The sequence below is a fragment of the Pteropus medius genome, unplaced genomic scaffold (assembly GCF_902729225.1).
Source record: "Pteropus medius unplaced genomic scaffold, Ma_sr-lr_union100, whole genome shotgun sequence".
NCBI classification, from domain to species: Eukaryota; Metazoa; Chordata; class Mammalia; order Chiroptera; family Pteropodidae; genus Pteropus; species Pteropus medius.
In genome coordinates, this window is record NW_024352149.1 from 1740856 (window position 1) to 1763575 (window position 22720).

The window sequence follows — 22720 nt, forward strand, 5'->3', positions numbered from 1 at the left end:
CCTCTGACAGCTCCAGCTGGAAAATACTGCACTATTCTATATTAGCAGCTCAAAAACATTTGGTGCCAGGAGCCATTTGCATTTTTAAAAAACACTGAGGATTTTAAAGAGCTTTTGTTTATATGGGTTATAACTATTGATATTTATCATATTTGAAATTACAACTGAGAAATGTTTAAAATATTTAATTTATTTAAAAATAGTAATAAATACTTGGGGTGGCTCCATAGTGTAGTGGTTAGCGGGTCTGCTTTACACGCAGAACGTCCTGGGTTTGCACCCCAGGTGGATCCACAGACCATACCCCAGGTGCGCCAGGCCCTGGGTACATGCCATGAGCGTGTGGGAGGAGACGCCCCTCCTTCAGGGATCCAGTTCTCAAGGGGAAATGGCAACATCCATAGGTCAGGGGTGGAAGTGGGGGGTGGGAATTAAAGATGGGGAAAAAAATAGTAAATACATTACATGTTAACATAAATATTTTTATGAAAAATAAATATATCGCGCCCAATCCTAAGAAGCATGGCATCGTTTTGCATTTTTGCATACCTCTTTAATTGATAGTCTACTGGATTCTTACACCTTCCACATTTGATCTGTAGCATTATGTTTTTTCAGTTGAAGTATATAAAGAAAATCAGGCCTCACCCAGATGTGTTATTAGAAAAAGGAGGAATATTTTAATGGCTTTTGTTATAGGAAACTGTAGATATTCTTTTTTGACACCACACCAAAACTCGACAACAGATAGTTTCTTAAAGGTCAGTTGCAATGTGAAATCTGAAACCACATCAATGAACTTTTCATACTCTACTACATTAAAGCCATTGGCCTACCTTCTACTCTTAATGGATCTCTTCCCATACATGATTTGGTAATATCATGCACTGGTCATTTGGAAATATTGGGTTCCTAAGTTATGCAGAACTTTCAAATGTTGACACATATCATTATTCGATATCAAAAAAGTAACGTTTGTTAACATGACCACCCATCTCACCAAAAAAAACTTTCAAGTGTCAATAAACTGTCAGGCTCTCCGTGTCAGATCTAAGTAATCCTAATTTTTACTGGAATATTCAAATTTTATCATTAACAAAGAATACAGTTCGTCGTTTTTCTTGAAACATTAGGTCTACTTTATTCATCTTTTGTGAAATACCCACGTCTAAACAACCATGGCTTGACCTTTGGTTGATCTTCCAAGTGAGCATAATGTTCCGTGAATAAAGCTGCTAGTCTAGCAGGCAACTCAAACAACAGCATACGTGGTTTGCAAGGAGACTAGGTTCACACGTACTTCCACTTGCAACAGAAGTCTTTATGAATAGGTCTATTTTATCACTCACCATATTTTTTAAGAAGTACTCAAAGGTTGAACTTTAATAAAAATTAATTTCTACTGCTTCCCCAAGGATATATTAAGGAAAATGGCTTTTTTGCTGGCGTGTGTGCAGATGAAGACTACAACAGGCCTTGCTGTGGTTTGGTACCACTGCCTCGATTGGCACTAATGTGCCAGCATATTCACCTACTGTTGCTTCTGTTTTCCCAGTGCAAATGTTCACAGTAAAGCTATGAAATAACTATTACCTCACAGATGCCCTACAAGGAAATCAGGGAAGTCCCATGGTCTGTGGACCACACCCTGAAAACCAGTGCTCTGTACCACGTCTAGATTGAGAGTCAAGGCAGATGTCACAAAAGCAGCACCAGCGAGCCTCAGATCAACTCATTAGGCTGCAATATAAGTTTGCCCTTTGAAAAGTGAGCTCCTTCCTAACAATCGCTCTGCGTTTACCCTCCTGGCCCCTCATCTGGCTCTGCCCCATGGAGCTGGAAAGTCCGGAGGCCTCACATCGTGAAGGTGAGCTGACTTTCCTCTCCTGTCTGGTGAGAGGGTTTGTAAAGAAAGCTGGGCTGGCCAGGAAAAAAGTTTCTCTAGGGGACTCTACTTTTCAGCTTTGACAATAACAATGACTTTTGAAGTGACGGGCAATTCTGAGTCCAGCCAGCATGCCGCATCGAAATAACCCTGGGTTTCCGGGTGTCCAGAGCTGAAGCGTGGCCTCCCCTGGGCCTTGACCTCACCTGCCAAATTGGAATGGGCAGGGAAGCAAGACAACTGCCATAATCCTCTTCAGCAATTCCTTGGGAAGCACATTTGCATGTTTATTGACAGCCATAGTGAAAAACTACCCAAGATGTCTACACTGGTTTCTGTCACTCTGCCTCTTCTCTGATTTTGGCATGGGAAGGAGGAACACTTTCAAATGTCTCACAAAAGCAACATAGTCTGATGCTATCAGACTGTTGTGGGTCTCAAGAACCATCAGCTAATTGCTTTAAAGGCACAGTACTCATAAAGTCATCTGAATAATCCTCAAGATGCTGGCCTTGCGCAGGTGAACTCTGAGGACATGTAAATGTGTTACCTGAAGCAGCAAAATGTGCACATAGGGCTCAGATCCATCATACACTGGAGGTCTTTACCACACACACTCGCCATTATAAAGTGACAGTTCTAGAAGGTTTGAGAGCAAAGCTCAGATCAAAGGGCATTTCAGTTACAGTCCAAGTAAGCCTAATGGCGCTGTGTCCCGAGTAAGCCAAGGGTACCTGTGTGTGTGTGTGTGTGTGTGTGTGTGTGTGTGTTGCTAAGGGTTGGGGTGGGGAGTGGAGGACACGTGGGACATATACTACCTCACTCCAAAGCAGACTATCCTCCAGGAATTCCTCAGCAGTCACTGCCTCCCTTCCTGCCAGGATAGAAGTAAAATCCCCTGGGCAGCAGTGCAAGGCTAGAGATCCACGCTCAAACTCCAGAATGAAAGCCCAGGTTTACTACTTCTCCGACGAGTGGCCTTGGGCACATTACTTAACCTAATAGCTCTGTGCTTTAGTTTCCCATCTATAAAATGGGAACAACAGTCGTACTTAGTCTCAGAGGGTTGTCATAAGATTAAACAAACTGATATCTGTAAGACTGTTTAGAACAGTACCTGGCTTACTCTGCATATGTGTCTGGAGGTTTTTTCTAACACCTACCCCATAAAAGGCATGGAATTCTATTTCTTGGTTCAATCACTGTGTGACATAAACTCGCCCCTAAGGAGGCATAGATACTTAGTCACATCTTCAGAACAAAACATAATGGATGTGCAGCAGCTTTATTAAGTTAGTCATCCACAAATGTTATTAGAATAAATCATGAATAATGTTTATGCCTTAAGTACTGTCTAGCCATTAACTTTGAAAAATTTCAGTTAGCTTTGTGAAGCATGCCCTATAGAACACGACTATCACAGCATTTCCAGCTTGTTCAAGCATAGAGACCTCTAAAGTGTTGTAAAAGCACAGGCCCCTCCCACACACTGGGCATGTGTACATGTGTGTGCACACACACCCATATTAAAAAAAGAGTAACTTTACTATTTTATTTTTCTTACTTTCCTTTAAGAAAAAAATATCGCTTTAAAAGTGACCAAGAATTTCTGAACACCTTCAAATAAATTTATACAAAACATTACTATCTATGCAGATATCCACGGACAATGGTTGGTTCTCAACTATAGGTTCCAGGACTCCTGTGTTAGTTAATTCCTTAAGGGCCTGTGATCCTCGGATTAAGAGCCACTTTCCCAAAGGAAAAGAATCATCAGAAGCTAAAACTGCATTCCCGAAGCAATTCAAATACATGAAAATAAAAACTGGTTTACCGAGTGAAAGTCAGACCCCAGAATCCAAACTCCAACAGGACACTGAGCGGCTGTCACTACCCTCGAGCACTGGTTAGCGTACCCCAGGCAAGAAGACTTCAGAGCAGTATTTCAAGAAGCTAAAGGCCAACATTTTTTGTCTCAAATCAGAATAGCTTGCTTTCCTTTTCACGCACTCTTCCACCATTAGGCCTTACAATTTTTCACTGTTTATTCCTTTTGGAATCAGACCCACTGCAGCGAAGACGTCAAACAGAGAAACAGATAATCCTATGTAGTTTCTGCAAGAACCACGCCTGGTTCCAGAGATAACAGGAAAGACCCAAATTTCCTGGAACCAACACGAACCCATGGAAACATCCCCAAGCAAAAACACTGAAGCTCAATGGATTAGATATTTTTCAGAAAATTCAAAACTAGAATAACAAGAGATTTTAGAACCCCTCCTGCTGCTGATAGGAGCTTCCCCTATACCACGTGGAACACAATCCTCAGAGCTGACTTTTGTCCCTCAGATAAAATGGAATTTAAAATAGACACAAACATCTGCTGAAATCACATTAAGAACAAGTTCTTCAGTTATTTTCCTCTGTGCTTCTAATTCCCTTCGAGACCAAATGTAAAATAACCTTTTTCTCATTATTGCATTTAACTATCACTTTAAAGGAGTTGTTTTTATTTTAGGACAGAATGTGCAAAATCATGCTATTTGACACTACATTATATTCACAGACCCTGCGAGTTAAATAAAGACACCTTGTTGATTTCTTAATATAGATTCAGCTAAGATTAGTTATGCATCTGCCACCTTAACATTCAGATTGGGGGGCGCAGACTTAGTTAAAAATCACACTTGCATTGTAAGTACTTAGAATTTCATGGTTCATTTAAGAGCATCACAATCAAGAATTTAATTATGTCAAAATAGAACGGTACCTTCTTAAACGGCCAAGATTGCATCCCTCTCGGTTTCTCTCCCTGCCCCCTCCAAGTGGATCATTTCCCTTAACCTTTATAGATTTGTTTTCTGACCTACGAAATAAGGAATTTGGTTAGATGATTCCAATATAGCCTACAGTTCTATCATGCTGTGATTTTTATGATTTTTAGGGACTGATGAGGAAGCAAAGAGGAAACAGAGCCAAGATGCTGTGGGAACTTAGCCAGTTCAACTCCCAAACAAGATGATATTTCCCATGATGCCAGAAAATGTCCCACATGGCACCATCAGTGGACTGGCAAATCAGAGTTGAAGGGTAACGAGGTACCATAGAAAAACAATTCCACTACAACCTCAACCGTGCTGTAACGCTGAACCATTTGCCTAACACCTTGCTATTCAGCAAAACACTAAATCTCAAAAAACATGGATTCCTCCCAACCAAGAACTGTGTGTTATGATTTCAGGATTAACTGAGAGCTAATGATGGGAGATAATTCTGTGAGCGTGGGAGGGGAAAGGTCTTATTTTTGGATCAGCAAATCTAACAATAACTTCCAAGCTGAGTAGCGAAGTGTCTATGCTTCGCAAGTTTCTATAAATGCACAGTACAATCCTTTATACTGCCGAATTACTTAAATAATTCACTCTGGTGGTGGAAAATGTTCTGATTGTTTCAAGAAGATGAGGGTTGAACTGGTGATGAGTCATGTTCCCCCACCACACAGAGCCTGAGACAAAGGCTTGTGTGAAGAAGGCTGTTTATTTGGGAATGTGATCCCAGAGAGTAGAAAAGTAAGGGCCAGGGAGAGGAAAATAAAGGAGGGAAAGCCAACATGAAGGTGGATTATGGAGCTGGCCACTTGGTGATGTGTTGGTCAATTCTGTTAAGACTTTCCAAGCAGCCCTAAGAAATGTAATCTCAGAACCGTGGTGCGTGTAAGAGGGAAACACTTATCTCTCATTGTCTATTTCCTATTTGTCAAGCTTCACTTCCTGGGTGTTAATTTCCGTGCACTTTCTATTTATACATGTGTGAGTGCCTAGTCAACTCCCATAGGAGTGTATGACAAAATCCGAGGCGCATATGGACATAAAGCGAGAAGCACAGATTTAAGCTAATGAGCTGTCAGGCTGTACCTATGTGCTGCTAGTGGAAGCCCATGAAGAATTGCTTGCTTAGCAGTGGATGGAATATGGACAAAGGCCAAGGTAATATGAACTGGGTACACAAGTATCAGGCATGCGTATCAGTCAGGATGGGCCAGTTCTGCTTCAGTAACAAATGACACCACAATTTCAATGGCTTACAACAACAAAGGTTTATTTTTCACTTATGCTACAAATCTAATGCATATCTACTATGGTTCTGTGCCACTTTCTTCACTCTAGGACCAAAGCTGACAAAACAGTCTCTGTCAGGAATATTGCCAGTTATTGTGACTTGAGGGAAAAGATTAAATTTGTGAACCATGTACGGTTTTGTAAAGCTTCTGCCTGGAAGAGATCCCTTCACTGTTCTTACCTTTCACTGACCAAAGCATGTCATATGCCTATTCTTAGGTCAAAGGGCTGGGATATGGAATACTTTGCAGGGAGGAGCAATGAAGGCAGGATGATTTAGAGCGCAACGATACCATCTATTACACTCCGCCTTCATCGTCATGGGAGAAAACCCAAGGGTAGAAGAAATAATTCACTTTAGGAAATGTTTTCATAGCACCATCTTTTCACTGAGCATATGGCCATCCAATACTTAGAAATATTCAGTCCCAATCATAGAAGGCAGATTTTTCCAATGAGAAAAAAATAAAAGCATGGGGGAATATCTCAGAGGGAAGCATAAGAAATTATCTACTTCTTATGTTATGAATTTCATCATTTTATAGATCTTGAGATAGTTCTCAGAAACCACAAATGAAGTAACTTCTAAGCAAATTAATGACAGAGCTAGAACAGGGTTCAATTCTCCCATTTAAAGGTAAAGTTTGTAGGAAACATTATGGTCATAATTTTATGTCCATGTTACCTGAAAAGTATATACATTTTACAGGAAATATCTGTTTTTGTAACATTAACAATCTAATAATGAAACATTTTTAAATATGTAGGTTAGCATTACACTAAAAAGACAAATCCAATTAATCTATTAACTAGTACTACTGCAAGTAAGCATGTTATAGTTAGAGCATTTGATTTACCAGCCTGCTGATCAGAGATATAATTTCTTTGTATAACTTAATCAAAATTTTGTCAGATGAAATAATCAGGAGGGCAGAGGCTAGATGAGCCTCATTTACATAAAGGAAGTCTGTATTTAGGAAAGGAAAATGTACTGCAGGCCTTTAGTTAATTTGATCTATCTCACAGAGCTATGATGAAAGGGTGACAAACCATTCCATTCATTTATTCATTTAATCAATATTTATTGGGCGCCCATGATGTACACTGCACAGGTCTAGGCACTGGGCTTACAGAGAAGAGCAAGGCAGGCAATGTCTCTACCCTCACGGGTGGACACTTTAGGAAGGGGATGGTGGGTGCAGAGAATAAGCAATTACCCATGAAAATAACCAAGATAATTTCAAATTAGGATACTTTCTATAAAGAAATTAAACAGATATGACAGTGAGAGCTGGGTACCAACCTGTAAATGACAGTCTTTCTGAGTGAGCAACATGTAAGAAAATTATGAAACCATTTATGTAAAATCACAACATGGTTTTTAGTAACAGTTAACAACTTTATTCTATAAGGACTATTGTTACTCTATTAAGATCTTTGAACGGATTTTACTCTCTGTGCTTTCTCTCCACTTACCATTCCCCACTCAATCTCTCTTTTAATTGGCCATTACCATATTTTTTTCATGTATTTATTAAATGCAATTTTATGATTACAGTTCTTAATTTAAAATCAAGCAAGCTATTTTATATGCCTATTTCCTAAATTAAATTGCTTTTTAAGTATTTACTGTATATCATGAAGCCTTTGAAAGAAAATGCATCCTCTCTCCTTGCCAACCTCTGCTACCTTCTCTTCACCGACCACATTTAATTTTGTACAAAGAAATATTTCCCTTCAAATATGTCATCTGGGCAGAAACACAGGTTCCACCAAACAGAAACTCCCTTTCTAACCTATCCTGGGCAGAAACATGTACAGGAGGCAGAATTCTACGAATGACCCCAATGACTTGCCTTTGTCCAACTCCTCCCCTTTTGAGTATGGGTAGAAGCTGTTCATATATGATGAGATGTCACTCCCACAATTAGGGGAAAAAGGCAGAATCTTCGAGTTGGCTAACTGAATTCTAGTCCTTCAAAAGCATAGTGTTCTCTGTCTAGAAAACAGGAAGCCAGAGAAATTGGGAGCATGAGAAGGGCTTGACCCACCACTGCGAGTTTGAAGATGGAGGGGCTACACAAGAAAGAATTTGGTTAGCCTCAAAATGCAGGCAGAGGCCGCCGGCTAACAGCCGACAAAGAAATGGGAACCTTGTATCTACAGCTTTAAGGAACTGGATTCTCCTAACGATGTAACTGAACTTAGAAGCACGTTCTTCCCCAAATCCTCCAGATAAGAGCACAGACTTACTGATACCTTGACTGTGGCCTTGTAAGACTCTAAGCAGAGAACCCAGTCCAACTAGCCCGAAATGTTAACCTACTGAACTATGAGGTAATAAAAGGGTGTTACTTTTAGCCATTAAATTTGTGGTAATTTGTCATGCAGTAATAGAAAACTAATACAACATGTAACCAGAATTATCAGCTGAAATGTTCCACAGTTAAACAGCTAAATAATGACTCTTCCCTAAATAATGACCTTCAGAATGTGTGACATTAGTTCTGATGAGAGGAAGGGATTCCTGAGGAGAGAAGAGGGGCAAGTGATGGAAAAGCAGGACCCAGAGAGGGACAGACTGAGGGGAAACATACCCTGCCCGGTGGCGGCGTTATGCTTGCACTGGGCCACCAAGCACTCTAAAGGAAGGAAACAGGCAGAGTGACTAGGATAAGCTAAAACGTGCCAAGCCACAGGTGTGTGGAATTGGGGTAAAACCGACTGATTTTCTTCCTAATTCTTAGCACATGAGGTGAGGGAGAGAGGGGAGATCATGAAATTGTTTAAAAGATGTCATGCCTCTGTAGCAGTTTTCCTATTATAAAGTCACATGATTGCATGCAGAGAGTTCAGATGCATTTCCCACACTGCAGCAGAGGAAACACCCTTCTGTTTCTTTTTCCTTGGCACAAAGGAAGTCTATAGTTGTCGGGCTCCCCTACAAGTAAATTGGGAACATTTGATGGAGTTTTGGCCAATAGGATGCAAATAGAATTAACAAAACTCATCTCCAGGCCACACTCTTAAGAAGCAACTTGAACCAATCTTCAGTGTTTTTGTCCCTAAAGATGACATGTGTTCAGGTGATAGACCACTAGATGGAAGAAGCCTAGAGCTCTGAGTCACTGGATGGAAGAAAGTCTCCACTGACATACATTGGATTTTGCAGGCACCAAAAATAACTATTTGTTATATTGAGGTTTTGAGATTGGGGAATGGGGTTGGGGGGCGGGGGGTGATATTTTCTTATTATAGCATAGCTTAATAATATTAACTTGTATTGTTAACTTAATAATATTAACATGAATAATATTCATATATTTTCTCATTTGATTTAACAAGTTTAGACAGAATTTCTTTATCTTGACCTTTTTTTTGATTTAATACAACACCCAAGTATTACTCAAGAACATTAACATAGGAATTTGGATATCAAATTTAATTACTGTTATAAGAAATTCACATTCTGACACATCTGATATTTACTCTGGATTTCTATCTTACATAAAACTACAATGAGGAGTGTATATATACTGAATTTTATATATACATATATATATATATATATATATACACGCACACACATATATATGTGTGTGTGTATAAATATGTACATGTAAATTTACACATACATTGATAATTTTTGATAACAGAAATAATGACAAATCCCTTCCTGCAATGCCAATTTAAAGTGTACTTACCATTAACTACATCTCCATCCCCCATTACTCTTGCCCCAGAATCAGAGAAGGGCCCACCTCCCTGATCTTTCAACCTAATTTAAGCAATGACAAGCTGGAGCAAGGACAAACTGCAAATGAAATCTAGCATTTGTTTAGCATGGAGAAGGGTGTTCACATTGAGAAGTAAAAATTATTTTCCTGAATATTCAGAAATGATGTTAACTATTTATAAACCAGGAGGCAGAAGTGAAGACATCAGGCTGTCTAACCCAATTATCCATTTTTCTATTTACTTGAAATGAATTCAAAAGACCTAAGAAGAGACAAGGGCCCACACATATTCTTTAGTGTACAAGATTATAATTAATCTAGTGTCTGTTTCAAATTTACTATTATCTATTAAAGAATAAATAATTTTACAGCTCTCTAATGTAGTTCTTAGGCTTTAAATCATTGACTATAACTAATAAGCATCTTAATAGCAAGAATATCCTAAATAGAGCCACAGACCACCATTTCACCAAGCGTAAATCATCATCATTTTTAACGCAAAGGCAACAGCAAATCTCTGTAATTACTGGATGCGTTTTGAATCACTTTTATTATTATTGCTCTGGCCCCATTAAAAATCCAAAACACTATAATGCATGGAATATAAAACTAAAATTATGATACCCCAACAAACTCCAACTGAAATCTGTAAGTTTTCTACTAGTATTCAGAATTATTTTGTTGCCAAAGAATTTTAGCTATTCAGAATCACTTTTGAAAGAATGTGTTTTGTCAAGAGCAATAAGTAAGCATGTTTCACTGCCAACTGTGAGAAGTAGATTCTGGAGCGAAATTAATGAATGGTTTCTTATTCACTTGGGATGTTACATTTCTAAAATAAACCATAATATGCCAAAAAAAATAGAATGGAAAAATCATGTAAAATATACCACCCACAAAAGGATATTAAACAGTGCATCATTTCCCAAATCACTGTAACACCCATCCACCCTGACTCAATGAAGGTGATGCAGGCTGTACAACACACCGTGCAGCATCTTTATTAAAAATGACAAAGGTATGTCACTAAATTTACAAAAAGGTGACAATGACAACATTCTTACTTCCTGCATGTAAGAAATGAACACAGGATGAGCCTCAAGTCCTCCAGAGAGATGACAATACTATGAATATAACTTTCTATATACGTTTAATGGTGAATGGTTTAATAACTGCCTCTTTAAAATACTCCATAAATACTGGAGTTCACATGAATGTATGTATGTAGATATAGTATTTACTGTTTACATCACGTGGCTGAGCATGCAATGCAATCATCCTATTAAAACCAAATTTTCTACATACTGACTCTTACTAATTTGCTTGATGTCCACAATAGAGGTTACAGCACTGCAAAACCAGCAATTTTCTTATAATAAGGTTGTGCTACCATAGGGAGTTTTTTTATGTTATATGCATTATAATTTTCTATTCACATTATACTGGCATCTTAAGGGCCTTGATCTCCCCTGAGTATCTTAATTTTAAATATATCTTTTCTATCACCTTTAAAGAGAGAAGGTCTTGCTCTCCCTTGAACATTCCACTCCTGCTCTGCACGTTTGTTCATATTTTACATTCTCAGAGAATGCCTCCATTCCTCCTCTCGATTCATATCTAGACCCAAGTCAAACACCATTCTTCTTTTTATTTTATTTTTTTAGACAAGGCAACCCTTGGTTGACATCACAGATTGCAAGGACCTTGTCAATTTACAATCCCTTATTTTTCATTTTTTACGCTTACAGCACCTGGTCGTCCTAGGTGGTCTCCCATCCAAATACTAACCAGGCCTAACCCTGCTTAGCTTCCGAGATCAGATGGGATCAGGCTCAAACGCCATTCTTGAGGTTATAAATTCCCAGATCACCCCGTCCTGAAGAATTCATTCTCTTTCTTCTAAACTCTTAGTTCATTTAAATCACCTTGATGTTCCATCTTTACTGCCTTCAGTTATCACTTAATTTATGCATTTAATATGTCTCATATTTCTGTCTTTTCTTGTCAACTACTCCAAGTTCATCAACAGAGACCATATCTTGGTGTTGATGCATTAAAAAAAATCATCCATAATTCTAAATTCTTAATACTTGCATAATTTTAGATCTAGGTGTCCTTTCTCAGATTTATTTAGACCTAAATATTGTATATTCTGATCCTTACATCCAATTTGGCTCCAAGCAAATCAAATACACAAAAATCAATACAAGGGATGATAGTAAGTTTTTTAAAAATTAAAATTTTCTCATTCCTATGTAAGTTCAATTAAATTATACAATTCTGACCTTGTTATCTCTAGAACTTTCTCCAGCAATGAAGTCTTGTCTGCCATGATGCTCTCATGTAAAATTTTTCAAATAAATAATAAAAATAAAAATAATTTTTTTAATGTTTCTAGATGTCAAAATATATGTATGTGTTTACGCAAATCAGTGCAAACCAAGGACCAAATGCCACATCTTTCAACGGAGGAAAAAAAAATTTGCAGCTAGAAGGAATGTGACTTTAAATCTTGATTTTTGTCATTCTATGATCTTGGGACATTGGTTCAGTGGTTTTAAAAACCAGGATGGGGAGTGGGAGTAGTAGAATGACTCTCAAACCATGATCGTGAGCTGCCCGGCCTGCTGGTGTGGCTGTGGGGGCTGGCTCCTGTGCTTTGCCCCAATCATCAGAACAATCTAGTTTCAACTTGGTTTTGAGGTTTGGAACTCCTTATGAGATTTTGACTCAAAAAGGGTTCTACAAGGGGGAAAAAAAAAAAGGGGAAAATCCCTGTCCTTTCATCTCTGACTGGCATGTCTCTACAAACACTCTCATTTTAAACAACGGAAAGCTCAGGCAGTTAGGGTCTAGGGCTCAATTCCCTCAGGGCCCAACGAAAGTGGCCAATGACAGAGCAGGATCTGACCACCATATTCTGTTTGTAGTCCTTCTCCTACAGTCTAGGTGCATCAGGCCATCTCCACACTGTGGCAGGAGGTGACCTCACCTCCTAGCCTTTTGTTCTGGTCCAGGCCAAGAGCCGGCCTTGGGGATTGTGATGGTTAATTTCGTTTGTCAACTTGGCTTAATATGGTGACATTTTTTTTTGGTCAAACAGAGTCTTGATGTTGTGAGGTATCTTTCAGATGTGATTAACATTTAAATCAGCACTCTCAATAAAGTAGAATACACTGCATAATGTGGGTGAGGCTCATCCAATCGGTTGAAGGCCTTAAGAGGAAAGACTAGAGGCCTCCAAGGAGGAATCAGAAAGGAATTCTGTCTCCAGACTGCTTCTGGGCTTCAGACTGCAATATCAAGTCTCCCTGGGTCTCCGGCCTGCCAGCCCTGCCAGCCTGCCCTGCAGATTGCAGATCGCCAAGCCCCACAACTGCATGAGCCAATTTTTAAAAATAAGTCTGTCTCTCTCTGTCTCTCTCTCTCTCTCTGTCTCTCTCTGTCTCTCTCTCTCACACACACACAGACACACACACACACACGCACCTTTAGTTCTGTTTTTCTAATACAGTGCTCTTCATCCTGGTGGACTCACTGATTTTTTTGCCAAACCCGTTTCTGTCTTCTGGGTCTCAGCGTAAGAGCTGGGCTTGATCTCTTAAATGCTCCATTTACTTGATCAAAGGCAGCTCTACAATGTTGAACCCTCAGGGCTTCTTACCTGCATTTTCTCAGGCCTTTTACCTCTTTTTCCTAATCTTATTCCTTAAAAAAGGGTCCCCTCAATTTTAAAAGTTTCATGTCTCCTAAGACCCAGCTCCACCCTTGGGCTTAGTGGGGTCCCCTCAATTTTAAAAGTTTCATGTCTCCTAAGACCCAGCTCCACCCTTGGGCTCATGTCTCCTAAGACCCGGCTCCACCCTTGGGCTCTGGGCCCACACATTGGAGTCTGAACTCTGAATGTGCCAACCTTGCCAATGGCAGTGCTGGCAGACTCCTATCCTACCACAACCTGAGCATTCCTGGAACAGGCTGCACGGCACGTACATATAGCAAGGGAAGTAAGACACAATCAGTCCTTTAAATCTCAGCCCAGAACTTCGGTTAACCTTCACCACCAAAAATCACAGAAGTTACTGCAATAATAAGGCTTCAGCGGGTTGCTGCAAAATGTTTAATAACTGGCTCCCCAGGGGAAAAAATGTTATGTATACATACAAATTCAAAGATTTATTATAAATTTACTGCTATAAAGGATGAAGCACACCATTCAGCAAAGGATAATAAAGTCTACCATATCCCTTCTTGTAAATTCTACTTGCCAATTGATTCTCACAGAATGCTTTTGTTGATATGGGCTAAATTCTTGTATGAGAAGCCAACCTATACTATAACAATGAGTATAGTTCTGACATGAATTTTGGCTGATATGTTTGTTTACATCAAATAAGATTCAGATGGAGGCAGGTGTCCTTTTAGTGAGCAATCTATTCAGTGCTGCATTTGCTGGGTGCCGGGCCTTGGGGCTGAGGAGCTGAATAAGACAGGGGTCTGTCTTCACATCTTATGGGACTAAGAAGACTTAAAACTGCAATTACCTTGCTAATAATCTAAGATTATAATTAAATACTGCAATTTCAGGCAGAATATTTTAAATGCTTAGCCAAATTCATTTCTACAATTTACATAATCATAACTGACTCATACGGCTGTAGTGCAGATTCCTACGTGGGCTGGACTTTATTCACATAAACAAGATTAAAGTGTTTCTCTAAAACATTAGGACAAAAATTAGAGCATTTTAGAGCTTAAAGAATCTCTTTAATCTCTAAATTTTTTTTCATAAAAAGGAAAAAACTATTATTTTTAAATCTCTGAAAGCTTGAATGTCCTGGGATAACTGAAATACTTATTCTGGTTTTGTTACATAGACTTCTCAAGCCAGGAAGGATCTATAGTAGGAGAAAAAAAAGGCACACGTTTTATAAACATAGTACTATTTCATGAGCTATACTCAAGTTAGTAGTTTACAATTTTAATTACTACTAATTCTAAATGAAAGTAGGTCAAGTTCAGACAGAGGTTAACTTAGATTAACTTGGATTTGTGTATCGTAATTTTTTAGTTCTCAGAATAACAGATTAAGACATCAAATAGCAGAAATTGCAAATAAGGCTGACTATGCAAAAGGCCCAGAATCCAGAACATGACTCTTCTCCCAGTGTTTGGGAACCAATGGCCTGGCCCCACGCCTCATTAATGCCTCAAATCCAGCCCAAGCCACTTTGCACCCCACTCTCTTCCTCTCAGTTGATAATTCTTAGCATTTACAACGAGGCCTTTGTCTGGAAGGTTTGCATCTTACTGGTTGTTCTGCTTATTAAATTAATTACACAATCCTCAACAATAACCACAAAGATTTAAAAAACAAAACAAAACAAAAACAAAACCTCAAGCCAGTTGTGGCTGAGAGAAGTCAGGAATTGGGGCTGGTGGCGTGTCTCCAAGACTTCAGCTAAAGGAAGTAGTTAGATGGCTCCAGAGGGGACTCAGGCTGCTTCACTTCATACTTCTTTGCAGAAAGGAGATGAGAAATGACATGCCTATCACTCAGGAAAAGCCGTCTGCACCTGTCTCCTGCCCACTGCACACAGGCCCCGCTCCAAGGTAAATGCCAGCAAGTACAAAGTGTGTGTGCCTGTGCGCTCATATTACCGGGATTCTTGTCCATGTCACCTCTATTTGTAGGTAAAAATCTAGGGTTAATTATTACTAAAAGTAAATCTCACACGCAACAACTGTTTGCCTTCCTACAGAAAACCTTCCTCATATGTTTGTCTGATGGTTCTGTTTGTAGTTTTTTAAAGCAGAATCTATTAAATATCAGAAAAATATCTTCCTGTATATGGTAAAGATGAATCCACTTTAAAGAAAAAAGAAAGATCAGCATAAGCAAAAGTGCTGAAGAATCCCAACTATATATGTAATTTTTAATAGTCCTCTCAACCCATCTCTAAAACTAATAAACCTTTTCTACTCTCTTGATTCTTTTAAACAAGCAATACGAGTCATAAGGATCTCAGTTTCCATTTGCCTTGTATAAACTGGGTATACTCTGAAAGAATTATTTTATGATACTGTTCAAAACAGCCTTCTATTACAAAGTGTTTATAAGTACCCAATTCCTTTTTGTTAGATATTTCGAAATGTTCCAAAATGAGTGTCGTACTAGCAAAATAAGCAATATGAAAAGTAATAACACGCTGACTGCTTTACTCGGAGGTGGAGATGAGCAGAAAGCACAAAAGGTCCAAGAAAACCACTACTGAGGAGTGTATTCAGCATTTTCTGAGCCCTGCCCTTCCTTTATACAAAACTCTTGGTAGGCTTCCTATGACGACATCTACAATGAAGCAATAACAGAGTCCATGTTTCTATCTTAACAACACAAAGAAATACTTATTTGTGAGCATACCTCATACAGAAGATACTTAAAACTTATACTATTAACAGAATCAAATGTTCAATTCTAGAAGGTAAATCCACCTAAGTTACATTTAAATTGGTATTTGTCAATTGTCGAAATAAGGCCAAGGAAAGTCATTCTGCAATAATAGTATCATGAACACAGGAATAAAAGCTACATTTTATTTGATACAGTTACAGGAACAATATTTATGATTTTTTTTAAACATTTGGAACATATGATTACCAACTTAAGTAAAATTATTTCTTCAATTTACATAAATATAGCTGCTAAACCTAATATGTTGCTAACAGTTCTATTGCTAAAATGTCTGTGAATAGATCTACCATTTTCATCTTTAATAATAGCTAACACTGAATACATATTAGATTAGTTAACTTACTGAGTGTTTACTATGTATCAAGGACTGTGCTATGCGCTTAACACCCATTTTCTCATTTAATCCTAAGAATAATCCTATCAGGTAGAAAGCATTTGTTATCTTCCATTTATAGATAAGGAAAGAGTGGCAGAAAAAGGTTAAGCCAACTGCCTGAGGTCTTACAGATCAAAACTGATGAAGCCGGTGCCTCTGACTTAAGAGACTGGGATCCCATTAGCTATAATGTGTAACACTTGTTTAGCTGGTCATTCTCTCATAAGTGCATACAATTATGTTATGAATTTATGGCCACTGTTTCCAAACTTACTTAAAGCTACTGAAATATGGAGTGCTCCCGGCTTTAGTAGAGACTGAACTCTTCAGAAAGGATGACTTTCACTAGGCAACAATCTAGTTTCATCAGCTCAAGCTCGGATTCCAACCAGATGTGACCTGCATTGACTTAAACCCCAACAACATTTTTCTGTCAGGTGGCACAGCACACATCTAATGCCTTAGGTCAGTGTTATGTGCTGAATTGTGTCTCCTCGAAATGTAATTGTCGAAGTCCTAACCCCCAGAGCCTTGGAGGGTGGCTATATTGGAAATAGGGCCTTTAAAAGGTAATTACAGGAAAACCAGGTCATATAGCTGGGTCATAATATAATATGACCGGTGTCTTTATAAAAAGAGAAAGTTAGGAGATTAGGACACAGACAACACACAGACTAAGGAGCAAACACTTGAGGACAAAGCAAGAGGACGGCCATCTGCCAGCTAAGGACAGAGACCTCGGAAAAAAATGAAATCTGCTGACACCTTGACCTTGGACTTCCAGAACTGTAAGAAAATAAATTTATGTTGCTTAAGCCACCCAGTCTATGGTATGTAGCCCTACCAAACTAAAACAGTCAGCAAATAAATCTATGTTCAACCCTTGCAGGAATACCCTGTTCTTGAGTCATATGTTTGTAACCAATAAAATAGAAAAATTGATTACCACTAAAGCAATGTAGCATCATGTTTTAAACCAAAGTCTCGAAGGTGGAAGGTAGGATGGGACACAATGAATGGGATACCTGTGGATAAAGAGATTAAGAACTCCTGAGAAGAGAATGAGAAAGAAATCAAAGAATGGTAAAAGTTATGAAGGAGCTTTGTAAAATAAATAGGGTTTTAGGTAACTCTCCAGGTCAAATATATCTGACAGGTGCTAGTTGGTGGAATAAATTCTAAACTCCTTAGCACTGCTGGAAAGTCCCTCCAACAACCCATCCCATCCCTAGGCTGTACCCTACACCGTGTAACCACTGCCCCGCTCCTCCACCACCTACTGTGGACCACTGACCAGTCCATATCTTGTACTTTCTTTACTCTGAGATTTTGCTTATGCTATTTCATGCATTCACTCATTGATTCAACAAATGATTCAACAAATACTTGCAGTAAGGTGCTGAACATACGAACATACTTTATAAAAGGGACGAGATCCTTGTAGAACTCGTGGTATAGCTCTCGGCTTCCGGTTCCTACTTCACAGTGTGGCTCTGCCTAGTGAAATCCTACCTATCTTGCACATAACACTTACTCCCCAAAGATCCTCCAAACCTCCAATCAAAATGAACAGTTTTCCTTTTGGTGTTCCCATACGACTCTGTTTATGCTTCATTTTAGCATTCAGATCATAGAGAAGGTTGGGGGTGTGTGTGTGTGTGTATTTATTTATTAAGTATGGATTTCTGTATTTGTGTGTGTGTGCATGCTGGGACATATATAGACACAGAGTTAGAGACAGAGATAAAGACATTCTTCCAAATTATAAATTCTATTAGGGTACAAGTTATACTTTCGTTACCCTTGAACTCCCCAAATAACATCTAATGGTGCTTTTTATATTCTTGGTGTTCAACAAATATTTGCTGAGTGTCATTAATAATATTAATTAATAATTAGAAGTAATATGTTAAGGTACGGAACAAAACAAAAATATAAAGCTCACCAAATTGAGCCTAAAAATTCTAAGTTTACAATGTTTTCTCTGCAGAACACTGTTCCCCATTTTCTTTGTGAATGTTCCTGCTTTTTAGCTGAATTGCAACAAGCCCATTCCATCATTACTGAACTCTGCCTCAGGAATTCATTTCTAGCAGGCCATTTGAAGAGTGTGGTATGCAGATGACACTAATGAATTGTCAAAAGGCAGCCAGGTGTGGTCTCTGTGGTACATCCAAGGATAATGGCCAGAAAGTCGGACCTTCATCTGCTCATTAGAACTTAAGGTTGGTACAGAGACTGATGTCTTATCACCATCATAAAACCATCTAGCTTTCCAGAAGGGATGCTGACTTTCTCAGTGTTTTACTGCCTGTAGGTAAGTACCTCAACAGACTGATCCTGCTAAAGAAGCAGAATTTGTCAAGTACATTTGGGATATTTGACAGTAACTGGTGCTTCTCTAATATAGGCTGAAGATCCTTCTCGCTTCATCAGACTTTGGGTCACAGGTGTCAACTGATTTCGTCCCCATAGGAACCAACCACCATGGTTCACCCCTCAATTATAATCTGAACTGCTCTGTCTTCAAGAGGCTGATGGCTATGGTTTAAGTCTGGCCATTCTACTGTGACTCAGGACAGTGCCAAATCACAAATGGGAAGCAGAATCATATTCCTTATAACCTCTAGCTACCTATACTTTGAATATGATTTGAGTTTACTAAAAGATCAAATATTATTCACACAGACTCAGTTCTTTCTTAAAGTATTTTTTTCCTCTTGTAGTGTTCCATGGACTTCTGAAAATGTATTCCTACACCAAAAAAGGCCAAACTGAGGACCAGCTTGCCTCCAACACACCTTCCTTCAAAATCAATGATATCATCACTGCCTTCATAAACTCTTCCCGCCTTCAGATTAAATAGCTGCATTGACTCCCATAACAGGCTCCCACGCCTACTCATAGTACTTATCACAGTCAATGCATTGGAATCCACCATTGAATGGTCTGTTTTCACAATAAGTTCTTGAGGGCAGAGACTGAGTCTTATCCTTCAAGGTAATTCTACCACTTAATACTGTGTTTGACATAGAGAGTGCTCAATAAAAAATATTTTTGAATAAATACAGAAACGAGTCTATGCAATGGCACAAGCAAACTTTAATGTTGGAATAAAATAGTAACATTCACCTAAGTTCTTACTTCGGCTCATCGACAATATATGGAGACTTAACACCTCAGTCCCCTATCACACACAGAAGCTAAAGCAAGATCGACATCATCACAAATAATATTATTGGCATCCTTACTATTTTCTGGGAATTTTTCTAAGCCCTTTATGTGTATTATTTAATTGAATGTTCACCCCAAATTCATATAACATATGTAGATTGCTATCACAAATGTAGATTAAAAACAAACAAACAAACAAAACAACTAAGGCCCCAAGAAGTGAAGTAGCTTGTTCAAGTTCCCTCAGACAGCATGACATTATCGTAGAGATTGCCAAAAGTTTTTTTTTGTTTTAATTGCATTTTAAATCATTTTCTGAGAACCTACTAAATGTTCTTCTAGAATTTAATAGCATCTTTGGACAGGTTTGTTGAGATATAATTTGAATACAATAATTTATCTTCGTTTATCTATATACTTCCGTGAGTTTTGACAGGTGTATTTAGTCATGTAACTATAATCACAATCAAGATATAACATTTTCATCATTGAAATTTTTCTTCCTGCCATTTTGCTGTCATTCCCATCCCTCCAGTCAAGCCCAAGGCAATCTCTGTTCTTTTTTATGTCACTATAGTTTTATCTCTTCTAGAATATTATATAAATGGAATTATACACAGTGTAGCCTTTTGTGTGTTGCTTCTTTCATTCTGCGTAATGCTTCTGAGGTTTGTCCATGTTATTGCAAGTATCAGTAATTTGTTCCTTTTTCTTGCTTAGTAGTATTTCATAGTATGGATATAGGATAACCTGTTTATCCATTCACAAGTAGAGGAAGATTTGCGTTATGTCCAGTTTCAGGCTATTTTAAGTGAAGTTTCTATCCATATTCATATACAGGTCTTTGTATATATGTATCTTTAATGACTCGGGTAGAAAGCTATGAGTGAGGCCGCTTGGCTGTTTGATAAGCTTCTATTTGCCTTTATAAAAAACTGCCAAAATGTTTTCCAAGGTGGTTGGACCATCCTGCTTCCTTAACAGAAATGTATGAGTTCCACTTGCTTTATATTCTTAATGACACTTGGTTTTGCCAGGCTTTTTAATTCTAGCCATACTAATGGTGTCTCATTGTGGTTTTAATTTGCATTCTCTAACGAGTAATGATGATGAACATCTTTGCATGTACATAACTGCAATCCATAGATCTTCTTCAGTGAAGGTCTAAATGTCCATTTTCCTGTTGAAATGATTTTATTAGTGAATTTTAAGAGTTATTTATATATACTCTAATTACCACATAGGCACTTTGCAAACTTTTTTCCATCTCTAGCTTTAAGTTTTATATTCTTAAAAATATGTTTTAAATGTATTCCTTAAGAATGTAAATTATAATAAACATTTTTAGAAAATTTTTACATTTACAGGAAATTTTAAAAAGGTAGAACAGAGAATTTTCATGTAACCCCATACCCAGTTTCCCCTTGATTAACTTCTTACATTATGATGACATATTTTATATAATTAAAAGTTATTTTTGAAATTTCTAGCCATTCTTCGGTTTAGTTCTATTACAATTTTTTTCCTTGATGGGTTATTATTCTTTTTTCTTTTCCTTTTGTGTATCTTGTAAGTTTTGATCAAATACCAAACATTGTATGTGAAAAATCAGCTGAGACTGAGGTAAACTGAATTTACTTCTGTAATGGGCATATCTCTTCTGTTTTAAGGCCATTATTGTGAGTGTCTGGGTCAATCTAAAAGTTGTTGAGCTGAGTTTGTGTTCTGCTGTTGCTATAGTAACCAGTGCAGCAAAGACAATGAATTCCTTCAGCAGTGGATTCCAGCCGCCTTGTGTTTAATGAGAGAGCTTCCTAACAAAAGTTTTTCTTTTCTTTTATGAAATTTTAAAATTACTATTTTTTGAAATTTTAGTTGACATCAGTATTATACTACTTTTGTAACCATGCAAATCTTCACTTCTTTCAAATGACTTTTCTCTTCTCTTTCTCCTTGATTTAAACTAGCCTTGTATTCACTTCTTTCTTTCCTTATTCTTCCACCTTTGCACATACTGCACGACCACTCCCTTAATCATTAAGCCCTTCGGTCAGCATCAAACCGTCTTACAAAGCCTCGAGTCTGCTGACCACAGAAAAAGTTTTGGTCAGACTAAAGATAACATCTTGACTTCAGCTGTGTTTCAGCTCCAGACCCATGACGGCAGAACGACCCTACCTGCAGCCCCTCAAAACCAAGACTTCAGGGCCTGATGCAATAATCGAATGCCTCCTACCTGACCAATCAGTATAGCCCATAACCTCAACTCCCTTAGCTACCATGACTAATGGGATTTGTCCTATAAAACCCATTCCCTAGAGGCCATTGGGGAGCCAGGCTTTTGAGTGCTAGCTCATTTGTGTCTCTGGGCTTGGTGCCATTTCCTTAAATAAACTTTTATTATTTTTTATTTTTTTGGCTCCAAATCCCTGCTTGTATCTCATTTGGCTTTAATGCATGTAGGCAAACGCGCACCGCCCCCCCCCCCCACCACACACACACACCACTCTTAGTCCAATACCAGTTTCAAGTGTACAACATGGTGTTTCGATATTTATAGAGCTTACGAAATGATCACCACAATAAGTCTAGTGACCATCTGTCACCACACAGAGTTATTATGATAATAATGACTATATTCTCTATGCTATACATTATATCCCTGTGACTTATTTTATAACTGGAAGTTTGTCCCTATTAATGACAGAGAGTTTTTTTTAGTGTTCCTGCTCCACGCTTATGCAACAGAGGATGCCATGTTCTTCCCCCGCATTTAGGCTTGCTATTCCATGCAGGTCCCATGACGAGGTCAAAAAGGTTTCCTGCTGCGCCCTCTGTCATTGACAGACCTTGTGCACCTGAGCTTCAGAGGTGAGGCTGTCTCAGCATTCCTACCTCTTCCACCCACAAATAACAGCCTGTTTCTAGCTTGTATTGTTGGAGATCTCAGGTTCAAGTCTA

At 38.4% G+C, this 22720-nt stretch overlaps 1 protein-coding gene and 1 long non-coding RNA gene across 3 annotated transcripts in view; one reads left to right on the forward strand and one right to left on the reverse strand.

The window, feature by feature from the left end:
• SAMD5 (sterile alpha motif domain containing 5) overlaps positions 1-22720 on the reverse strand; it is a 357304-nt gene that overhangs the window by 316044 nt on the left and 18540 nt on the right. The window lies entirely within an intron of this gene.
• Positions 17260-19907, forward strand: LOC120589396 (uncharacterized). The gene is made up of 3 exons (XR_005649477.1): positions 17260-17373; positions 18576-18810; positions 19312-19907. It is a non-coding gene; the product is annotated as an uncharacterized LOC120589396 (long non-coding RNA).